This window comes from Rhinoderma darwinii, chromosome 9 (genome assembly GCF_050947455.1).
Source record: "Rhinoderma darwinii isolate aRhiDar2 chromosome 9, aRhiDar2.hap1, whole genome shotgun sequence".
NCBI classification, from domain to species: Eukaryota; Metazoa; Chordata; class Amphibia; order Anura; family Rhinodermatidae; genus Rhinoderma; species Rhinoderma darwinii.
The window spans coordinates 85,545,117-85,555,640 of record NC_134695.1 but is presented as its reverse complement, the minus strand read 5'-3'; the positions used below and the strand labels follow the sequence as shown (position 1 = coordinate 85,555,640).

Here is a 10,524-nt window from a genome sequence, read left to right as displayed (position 1 = left end):
CAGATACATATTAAGTTGTAGAAATAAATACATTGTAAAAATATCAGCATGATGACATGTTTCCAAGCATGTGCTACACTTAAAGTCACTGAAAATACTGAAAATGTATATTCAGAGATGTGAATTCTGACTTCTTATTGGATATTTATATAGCATTGAGCGGTTTTTTGCAATGCTGTACACAGAATATACTTTTGCCTTGCTAACATATTCTGCAGCATTGTACACAGATTGTAGTCTTGGATTGTATTCACTCCCATTGTAGGTCATTATGTATTTTAAATAATGACTCAGACTGTGTGAGATAACAGTAAATCTGTGTATAGTGATGAGGTTGTGTTGTAATGTCGTGTGGGATTATGTGAAATGTAAAATTCCAGAATGAAATGTGCCAGGAGAAGCAGCAGAGAACAACATCCGGTCATTAGTGGCCTTTTTTATTGAGCCTCCTGTAATTGTAATTTGACTATAGACAGACGCAGCCCATGTGAGGATTGTGCAAACTTCCCTCCGCCTGATTTATAGATACATTGACACTTACGAGGAGGGACGTGCTATACAGAAGGTGTTTATACAAAAACTGTACGGCCTGTCATTAATGCAGAAAATATTTCTGATAAAAGATCATTACCTGACCTGGACAACCTCAGTATGATTAATTATTATACAGAAATGCTCTTGACTCCTATAAATAATCAAGGACATATGTCAAAAATATAGTCCACAATATTATTATGCATTTGTAAAATCCCTTGAACATGCAAATAGCAAATATAATATACACCCCACCCCCTGTCTATCAGGCCACAGTCCTGCTTCTGGATCCAAGATCATGTCCTAAATAAAAACCTCATCAATCAGCATGTTAATAAACAATTAATCAATAATAGTTCTGGCCATCCTTACTTTTTAAGGCCCCCGATCGGACACAGAACGGAATGGCTGCAGAATTTTTGTGCGAAAATTCTGCAGCGTTTACGCAAAATAAATTGACATGCTGCAGATTGAGAATCCATATCGCAGGTCAATTTCCGCACTGGTTTTCTGCAGATTTTTTTCCACACTGTGTAGATGAGATTTTATCAAATCCCTTCCACTTTTCTGATACTGTAATAGGCTACGAAATTTCCGCACCGAAATTCCGCAACATTTCCATCCCATTCACTGATCACGAGTTGTTTGCTGGGAGCTGTATACACATTATCATGTGTCCTATGGAATGTGAGCAGTTTTATGGTTGTTCTGTGACTAGGGCTTTGTTTTTTTGCTTTTTATATGTTTATAGTCATTTACATGGGTTTAGAATATATTTTTTTTTACATTGAGAATTGATTTGCAATAATGTTTCCTGTTTAAAAATGACATTATCATAGATGAAAATTATTGAAATCGGTTCTATTAGTGAGAACATAAAGTCTAAAAACTCCTTTTTGTTTAGCTGTCACTATCAAAGGGATGATCTTTACAACCCTTGGCCCAGAATATCCCATTCAAACTGTACAGTCGCATTAATTTTTGGAAAAACATTGTCCAGATTGTAGCAAAGTAATTGTGAATGATTGTAGTTTAAGGATGAATTTTCCAATACTGAATACAGATTGTCCTTGTGTCTGTGGTGAGATTGCATTGTGTACAGGCCGCAGTAATACGAGATATATCGAGATGTGATCAGACAATCAATGTGTCTGTCCATGTATGTGGTCCTAATCCTGACAAAGAAAGCAAAGGAATCTAGCAATCATCATAAATCCTTTGAATATTATTTACAAATTGTTGAACCTAATTTAACCTGAACATTTCGGACCACAGACCCAAAGTCATGCCACTGTCTCATAGTGCTCGTATATATGGCCAAATATAATAGGCATTAGGGATATGGGGCTGCCACTTTCCTGTGCCAGGTCAGCGTGTACCCATCTAGATCTTCCTATGTTTTCTTATTTTCTATTGTGAAATACATAATGATTTTTTGTTTACATCTGCACTGAGTTATTTTCAGCAAGGTATGCTCTGCTACTTATACACTTTATCAACATTTTGTATATTTTAAAGGTGATATATTCTCATTCCACAACAAACACATAATATTGGGATTTTTCTTTGTACCTAAATAAAGCACATTTATATGTAACAACGTTTACATTGTGACCCGTGCAGGACTTAGACTAGGCTGACGTGAAAAGGCGTCAGCCTAGCCTAAAGCCCATTAGTGACCGACGTAAAAAGGCGTATTAGTGGTCACTAAGGGGTTAAAATACAAATAAATAAATTAAAAAAAAAGCAAATTAAAGGAGCAGAACGGTTTGCTCCTAAGTGTCTCCCTTCAGCCTCTTAAATTCATATTATACAAAGGATTTAAGTCCTGGCCAAGTCTTGCTTGAATGTAAATTGTTTTGCTAAGTAAAAATTTGCACAGCAGCAAAGTTTGTTTAGTTAATTCGCTCTGGATCCCCCCCCCCCCCCCATCTTCATTTTGTAACAATCCAGATGCAGTCTGTAAATTCTCCAATTTCGACATATTGTTAACCCTGAACAGTGTGAATGGGCGGCAGATTCAATCCTGGCTTCAAAAACTTTTTGTAAAGTTTATCATCTTACATGTGCAGGAAAAAGAACCAGAGACAGAAGACGGCACCTTCTCTGGAGATGACTGACAGTACCAATACCCAGCAATGCAGCCTGCACACTTTTTGTAGTACTACAAGTGCCAGCTGCCTGGAACTAGTATATTCACACAGGCAGGAAGGCCATACGTTACTTGACCCCAAAGCATTGCAATGTTTAATGGTGTTATTTTAACATTTTCCTTGCCATGCTATATTTTTTATAATGGATTGATTAATAGAAGCTGGCCATAGAGACACAGATTTTTTTGGGCCATTGACCATTAATAGGTGAGTGCCCAAATAATAGTTTCCTTATTTGAAACAATGTATTGCATATATGTTTTTATCTCGAGGTAGTAAGAGCAACAATAATATCAATGGCCAAAAATGAGTGGAGAATTTGTCATGTAGGGCAATGCAGACACATGGTAAGAATGTCTTTCCAAGGGAAAATAACTGAGAATGTAGCAAAATATTGGTGTTATTATGTCAAAAATTAACATTATGACGAAGAATATATATATAGGAGCTTAAGTGCGATTTTTTTTTTTTTAACTTTCAAGGTCAGTCAAGGTCAAAGCTTCCTTAAAATGTGTAATATTTCATTATAAATGCATTTTGGTAAAACTGTAGGGAAAATAAAAAAAAATACAAAATAAAACCAGAATGTAGTACATCTAAACTATTGTTCTTTGAATGTTTTTTTCCCACTTCTGTATCCTAGACCACATTTAATATGCACGCCATTGCACGCTTTGTCAGACTTTACAGAACACTCATATATGACAAAGATAGAGACTTATTATATCGAGATAATATTGATTCATTGGGGATAACTGGTTTGGGGTGTAGAGAGTTCGACCTTGTTTTGCTGCCCACAGATAAGCCAGTCTGTAACCCGATTACCAATGTCTATGTGAAAACTTTTGCACTTTTATATAAAATTTTACACATTGATGGGGATTTCCGCAGCACATTTTCATGAAAACGGAAGGGTTAATGCTTTAATCAATCGTTGATGACTGGTCATTTTCAATTCAATAGAACTCAATGTAAAAGATTTAGATGCAATTAATACCCAGTAACACTACAATGGCGTTATGAGTGCAGCAATCTGGGTGTTTGATGTCCATCCTCTCAAATTATCATCCAAATGTGAGGGGGGGGGGGGGGGAGTCAGACACCAAGCTATCTCAGTACTGATGATGCAGAACACAGAGGCATAATTAAACGGCTTAATTGGCAGCTTTACTTTTGTGTAAACTTAGCAACTAGTCTGTAATACGCTAATGATATCGATTGCTGATCGCTAATGGAAGCATTATATCGCAAGAAAGCATTGCTTAATTACCTGACTGTACTGTGAATCTTCCCAAAGGGTCCCCAGCACAATGGCTGGGTAAAACGGACTGCACTCAACAGAAGAAGGAAAAGAAAAAAACTAAAATATTGTATCGCTCACCTGTCCTGCGCTAAGAACATTCCTTCACACTATGGTGACTATGGATATCAAGCTGCAGTGGAAATACAAGCTCCAGCATTGCTTACCAGCTCCCAGAGGTATGCTGGTGCTTGTAGTTGTGGCCGGAGAGCCATAGGCTGAATAATAAAAGTGGACTCTTTAAGCTACCGTTTTCTAATTATTTGCTCATTAATTTTACTACATTATTATAACGGTAACATGTTGCAGTCAGCAGAAAAAAAGAATAAAAAAATAGGCCTTAATATTGTATATCATTCAATGTTTAAGGCCAAATAATCATCCAGCGTTATAATAAAACCAATTCCACAAGGAATCTCCAGATTATTATGCAGATAAAAGATAAATGTTTTTTAAACGTGATTTAATTGCCAGGAAGATCCACCTGACTTATGTGCTTTTTCTATTAAGAATTAATCTAATTTGTTGTCTCTAATAAAATATTTAAATGATATAATTACAATCAAGCAATGCATATTGCGCCCCCCTCCCTGAAATAATAAATTGTCTATGATGCGAGATGGGTCCTCCAAGGCAGGTGTCTCAACAAACCCATAACAGCTATTTCACGTATAGTCAGAAGCCAATGAGGACATGCCGTGTACATAATAAATTGCAATAAATTATTCATCATGTGTCTTCATTTAAATAAGGTAGTAGCAGACAAGAACACATTATTCTTTATTGGTCACCTGCTACATAAGTATCTATTCCCGACACTGTGGGAACGAAGAGCAAAAAAAAAAAAAAAGAACACATTGAGCCGTGCTACAAAACTACAAGGTATGTTATCGTACATCGCAGCCCTCGCTTTACAAGGGGTTTTTTTTTTTTTTTTTATAAATACCCATTTCCCAGTTAATTTGTCACCCTTTTTGGCCTCCTATTAATTCCCATCTTATTTCTTTATACACACTGAATCACGATATTCAAACTGCAATAATCTGAAATTGCCAAGATGCACTTAACAGGAAAATAATATCTATATATTTATTTTTATTTGATTGTTTGAAGCGTATTTATCTAATTTCCTCAATTTAACCATAAAAATGTAATGACTGCTGAAAAAAAAAGTCATGTAAAAATCAGATAAAACTGAATGATTGCCCTGCAAGTAACTGGAATAGGGACCTCTGCAGGGTTATATATTAGCTGGGAGTCGTCATTTACTGCTCCTATATTTTAGCCCTTGCTATGTATTAAAGTGTATTCAGCTTATTGATCTCTTGCATAGATGTGGAGGCATTCATGTACAGTACAGCCATTTGCTTTGGAGTGGAACCCATGGCTCAATGCATATTGCTACAACTAATACAATATAAATAGTAATAAAAAAAAAAAAAATGTAAAAAAAAAATAAAAAAAAATAAAAAAATAATATATATATATATATATATATATATATATAAATAACTAATACACAATAAATATATCTTATATAATATATATATATATAGGTACATTTTATATTATATATACAGACTGCAAACGTTATCAATATAATTAATAACTTATAATAAAACGATATTATACATTTAAATGATAACAAAATGCTAAACCCAAAAGCATTTTATTTTTAAAAACTATTCAATTTGCCGGTTTTACCCATATACATTAAAAATGGAATAATATTGTCAATGTTTTAAAACATGCTAAAATGTAAGATTTATAGTAATAAATAATAACTATTAATGAATAATTACAAAAAGGAAAAACAATAAAATATCTTTTGATGAAGTCTACTGCTTAATTGTAATGGGCATGCAACACTGCCCGGGCCCCTTCTCTATAGATGTTATGTTAATTAACATGGCCTTTAATAAGTATACAAAGGGGTGGCAATGCTCATTTAACAAGGCTTTTGAGCAGCACCGTTCTATGGCTAACCTCGTTATCCTGCATTAAAATAGAAAATAAAATAATAAAATGGTGTTGGAGGGGGTTACTATAGGCCTTGGATTTCTGTTCATCCTGCATTTTGCTATTAATAATGACTTTTTATATCATCTCTCAAGGGTGGCCACAGACAATAGAAAATAGAAAATATGTATGAAAACCTGCAGTTTTGGGGTATGTACACACACAAAATCAAAAACGTCTGAAAATACAGAGCTGTTTTCAAGGAAAAACAGCTCCTGATTTTCAAACGTTTTTTAATCAAACTCGCGATTTTCTATAGAGTATATGAAAAATGGCTGAAGAAGTGACATGCACTTATTTTTCGCAGTCGTTTTTTAAAAAAAACGGCCGCGTGAAAAAAAACGCCCCGTCGGAACAGAATCTGCTTCTGATTTTTCAGATGAATAGGACAGTCACAGAAATTTTTGCAATAAATCTTCCACATGTAAATTCTGCCATGCAGGTCTTCGTCAGGTTTTTTATGCAGCTTTTGAACCAGGTGTGGACCATAAAGGAGAATGTATAGGCTACATGCACATGTTGCGTACCAAAACCGCAGCAATACGCAGGAAATTCGCTGGTACAAACCGCACCTAACAATGCATTTTTCGGTGCGGTTTTTACATTTTGATGCGTTTTTGGTGCGATTTTCCACAACACTAGGCAGATACAATTCGCAAGTGGAAACGCAAGATAAATTGACATGCTGCGGATTCTAAAAAATGTACCGCAGGTCAATTTCCATCCCAAAAAATACTGCAGCGTGTACACGAGATTTCCTGGAATGTCATTGACTATGCTGGTAGTGTATTACGATGCGGATTTGCCGCATGCAAATCTGCGGGGAAAAATCGCACGTAATACGCATCGTATGCATTGAGCCATAGGGTACAGATTCTACTTCTATTTAAATCCACCCCTGGTTTTTGCTTAAAAAACTGCATAAAAAAACCTGAACAATACCTGATAAAAACCTGCACATGTGAATACACCTTTAGGCTGGGTTCACACGACCTATTTTCAGACGTAAATGAGGCGGTTTATGCCTCGTTTTACGTCTGAAAATACGGCTCCAATACATCAGCAAACATCTGCCCATTCATTTGAATGGGTTTGCCGACGTATTGTGCCGACGACCTGTAATTTACGCGTCGTCGTTTGACAGCTGTCAAACGACGACGCGTAAAATTACAGCCTCGTCAAAAGAAGTGCAGGACACTTCTTGGGAGGGATGTTTTTGGAGCCGGTTTCTCATAGACTCTATTGAAAACAGCTCGAAAAACGGCGCAAAAAACGTGAGTTGCTCAAAAAACGTCTGAAAATCAGGTGCTGTTTTCCCTTGAAAACAGCTCCGTATTTTCAGACGTTTTTGGCTCAGCGTGTGAACATACCCTTAGAATGTAAATGCCTCATGCAGTTTATTCATATAGTTTTTTGCTGCTGGGTGCCAATTTATTAGTTCTCTGCAGCATTTTCAAAGGTAAAATACTGTCAGACGGCACACACCTTGCCAGACCAGTCATATTGTACCTTGCAGCATATAATTTAGTTTGCAATATTTGTGCTTCATTACTACAAAAACTTGTACTTAGACCAAATGTACATTTATTAACAAAAAAACTGTTAGAGCAAAGAAATTTTTTGTATATGTGCTTCATTGATCCCCTTCTCAATTAGACAACCAATCTGACAAATTTTTATTATCAGAACGGTCAATCTGAAAAAACAAAAACAGATGTAGCAGAGCTGAATTTATCATGTAAGATTGCAGGCTCACCTGGTTTAAAAATATAGTAAAATATAGTAAAAAAAAAAAACACAATACACAACAGTAATTTTTCAGCGGAATTGCTGTGTGGCGAATTTGTTGCGTATTTGTGTTGCATATTTCTGTGTGAAATTGCAGATTTAGTTTCCACCCATAGGAATACATGGTGTTAATTTCCAAAGCGGATTTTTCCGTTACAGAAAATTACGCCACGTGTGACTGCACATTCTGACAGGCTTACTGCACCTAGATTTAACAGTCTATATTGAACACCCAAAACCCAGACCCCCCCATCTATCTACTGAAACAAACTTAGATCACCATAGGGTGGCGAGGTATGGGTTTAGATGTAACATGGAAAATAAGGGGGAGTTATGTGAAACCGGCCTAAAGATAACAGAGAAGGTTTACCTGCAGCGTATGGAAAATCAAGAAAAACATATATCGCTGTGAACTGTGCCAGATGACAAACTCAGCTCTACTACATCTGTATGATCTGGGTTGAATAAATGTCTCACAGTGGAATTTTTTTTGTCCAACTTTTGTTTGAAACAGTTGTTATTATATTAGATATCACAGCAAACAAATACAAAAATTATAATAATAAAAAATAATAATAAGTATATAAAGGATTTACCCAATTTGAGCAGAACTGACCTCACTATAGATACACAGATTATCGGTAGAAGCACTAATTATTATATCCTGCCTAATTGTGAAGGTGAAAAACTTGAAGGGGAAGTATCATTCCTAAATCAAATGCTGTTCCGGCTGTGACCACTAGTGGCACTATAACTGCAAAGACCAGGAAAGAAGTCAATTCCGTCTGCTCAGGAGAACAAGATTCCTCTCGTCTGCAGGACTCAGTGTCTGCGAAAATAAACTACGCGTTCAAATTCATCTTTTCTAGCCAAAAGTCCTGAGACCGAGCACATGTTCTGCTATTGTAAGCTGATCTGAGTGCGCAGTGTAACTGATCCAGGGAGATCCCGAGTTCAATACAAAGGTTTTTACTGGACAAAAGCTGGAAAGTTCTAGAGCTCTGGTAGAACTACAGGTCCCAGCAAACCACCAGATCCACGGACCATTTAAAACAACCAAGTACAATATTTAAATGTCATTAGCCGACTATTTTATTAAAACAAGGTAACAGGTAAATAGTAGCAGCCAATATGTAGCAGAACAAATCACAACAAATCAAATAACCATTGACTATATTGATACATTAATCAGAGGCCAGTAAGCACTGGTGGAACTACAAGTTCCAGCAAGCCATTAAAGGGTTATTCCCATCTTAAATATTTATGGCATAGTAACAGGACCCTCATTCGCAGACTCCACGGTTTGGTCGGATCTGTAAACACAGTGTTCATGGCTTCTCTCGGAGGTATACGCTCACAACGTATGGCATGAGATAGATGCTGTACAACGGATTCTGTCATGCATAGGGGTTACCTGTAATAAAAACCACGCTATACGTTTTTTACGGTGGCGCTCTTTATAGGAAAGCGAAGTCTGCTGCAATTTCCAATATAGTTGAAACAAATGTGCTGACGCATACTGGCTTGATGGAGGCCAAGTGGACACTCTTTTGACCTCCGTCAGGTGAATGGGGCCTATGGAAACATTTAACCTATATAGCGTATACACGGAGGCTACATTCAGACGAGCGTGTCCGATTTGCGATCATAAAAAAATGTAGCGTTTTTCATACATTTCTTGTCCTGTGCGTTGTGTGTTGGCATCAGTGTGCTTTGCGTGCGGCATGCGCTTTTCACGTCCGTGCAAGCACTTCATTATTTTTTTTACATTTATTTCTCTACTTTTCTATGTATTTGATGCGTGAAACACGGACAGCACACGGATGTTTACACACACCCATAGACTTCAATGGGCGACTAGGACGCACCAATATAGGACATGTTGTGAGTTTCATGCAACGGACACTCGCTGCGTGAAAAACAACGCATGTGTGAATGGCCCCATTGAATTGCATGGGTGCGTGTGCTGTGAGTGATTTCAACGCACGGCACAGGGACGAGTATTACGCTCATCTGAATGAGCCCTTACCGTAATGCAAAAATGCTGTATGCACTTAGCCTTACTCCCATAGACTTCAGTGGAGGGGACCGCACACAGCCACCTCTCCAAAGAATCCTATGACGGCTGTGCCAGTCGTGAATCGTTCTCCCAGAGATGGACCTATCATGCACTAATGGTATATGCTGTTGATAAACCATAATTATTTAAGATGGGAATAGAGAACCATGTTCACACATTACAACATTATCTCTACTAAATATAATAAATTATAAAATGTAAGAAGGGAACGGCATTCCAGCTCTGGTAGAACTACAAGTTACAGCAGACTTTGAACCCCCGGACGTCTAACTTTGCAAGTAACACATCAAAAAACAAAAGCAACTTGATCAATACTGGATGCATCCCTTTATGGCAGGTAATTAATCAGTCTTACAAACTGCAGGAGAACTACAAGTCTCACTACGTCCAGCCAGATGGAAAACCAGACACATTCACTGCATTTTCCAGTTTACATAACACCAACCTACATCTGATGCAGCTGCATAGTCATCAATTAATTGCTTTACATTGGTAATTGAACAGTGATGGTTGATGGCGAGGGATTCCTGGAGCATGTAGTCCTCCAGATGCAATTGGCTACGCGCTGTTTATCCTCGACAATTTAACGCAATTATCTCTTTTTACAATTTACCTTTGTATTGTGTTATATTATACTGTGAAAATAAATA

The 10,524-nt window shown here is 36.9% G+C and overlaps 1 protein-coding gene across 4 annotated transcripts in view; it reads right to left on the bottom strand.

The window, feature by feature from the left end:
* The window catches only part of TSHZ3 (teashirt zinc finger homeobox 3), a 265,339-nt gene that overhangs the window by 96,076 nt on the left and 158,739 nt on the right, over nt 1–10,524 (bottom strand). Inside the window, exon 7 of one of the 4 annotated variants that reach the window (XR_012850643.1) lies at nt 8,992–9,208. The exons of the other annotated variants lie outside the window; for them this stretch is intronic. The gene's annotated coding sequence lies outside the window, so the exon portion shown is untranslated. Of the gene's footprint in view, nt 1–8,991; nt 9,209–10,524 lie in introns of those variants that run through there. 4 annotated transcript variants of the gene reach the window in all.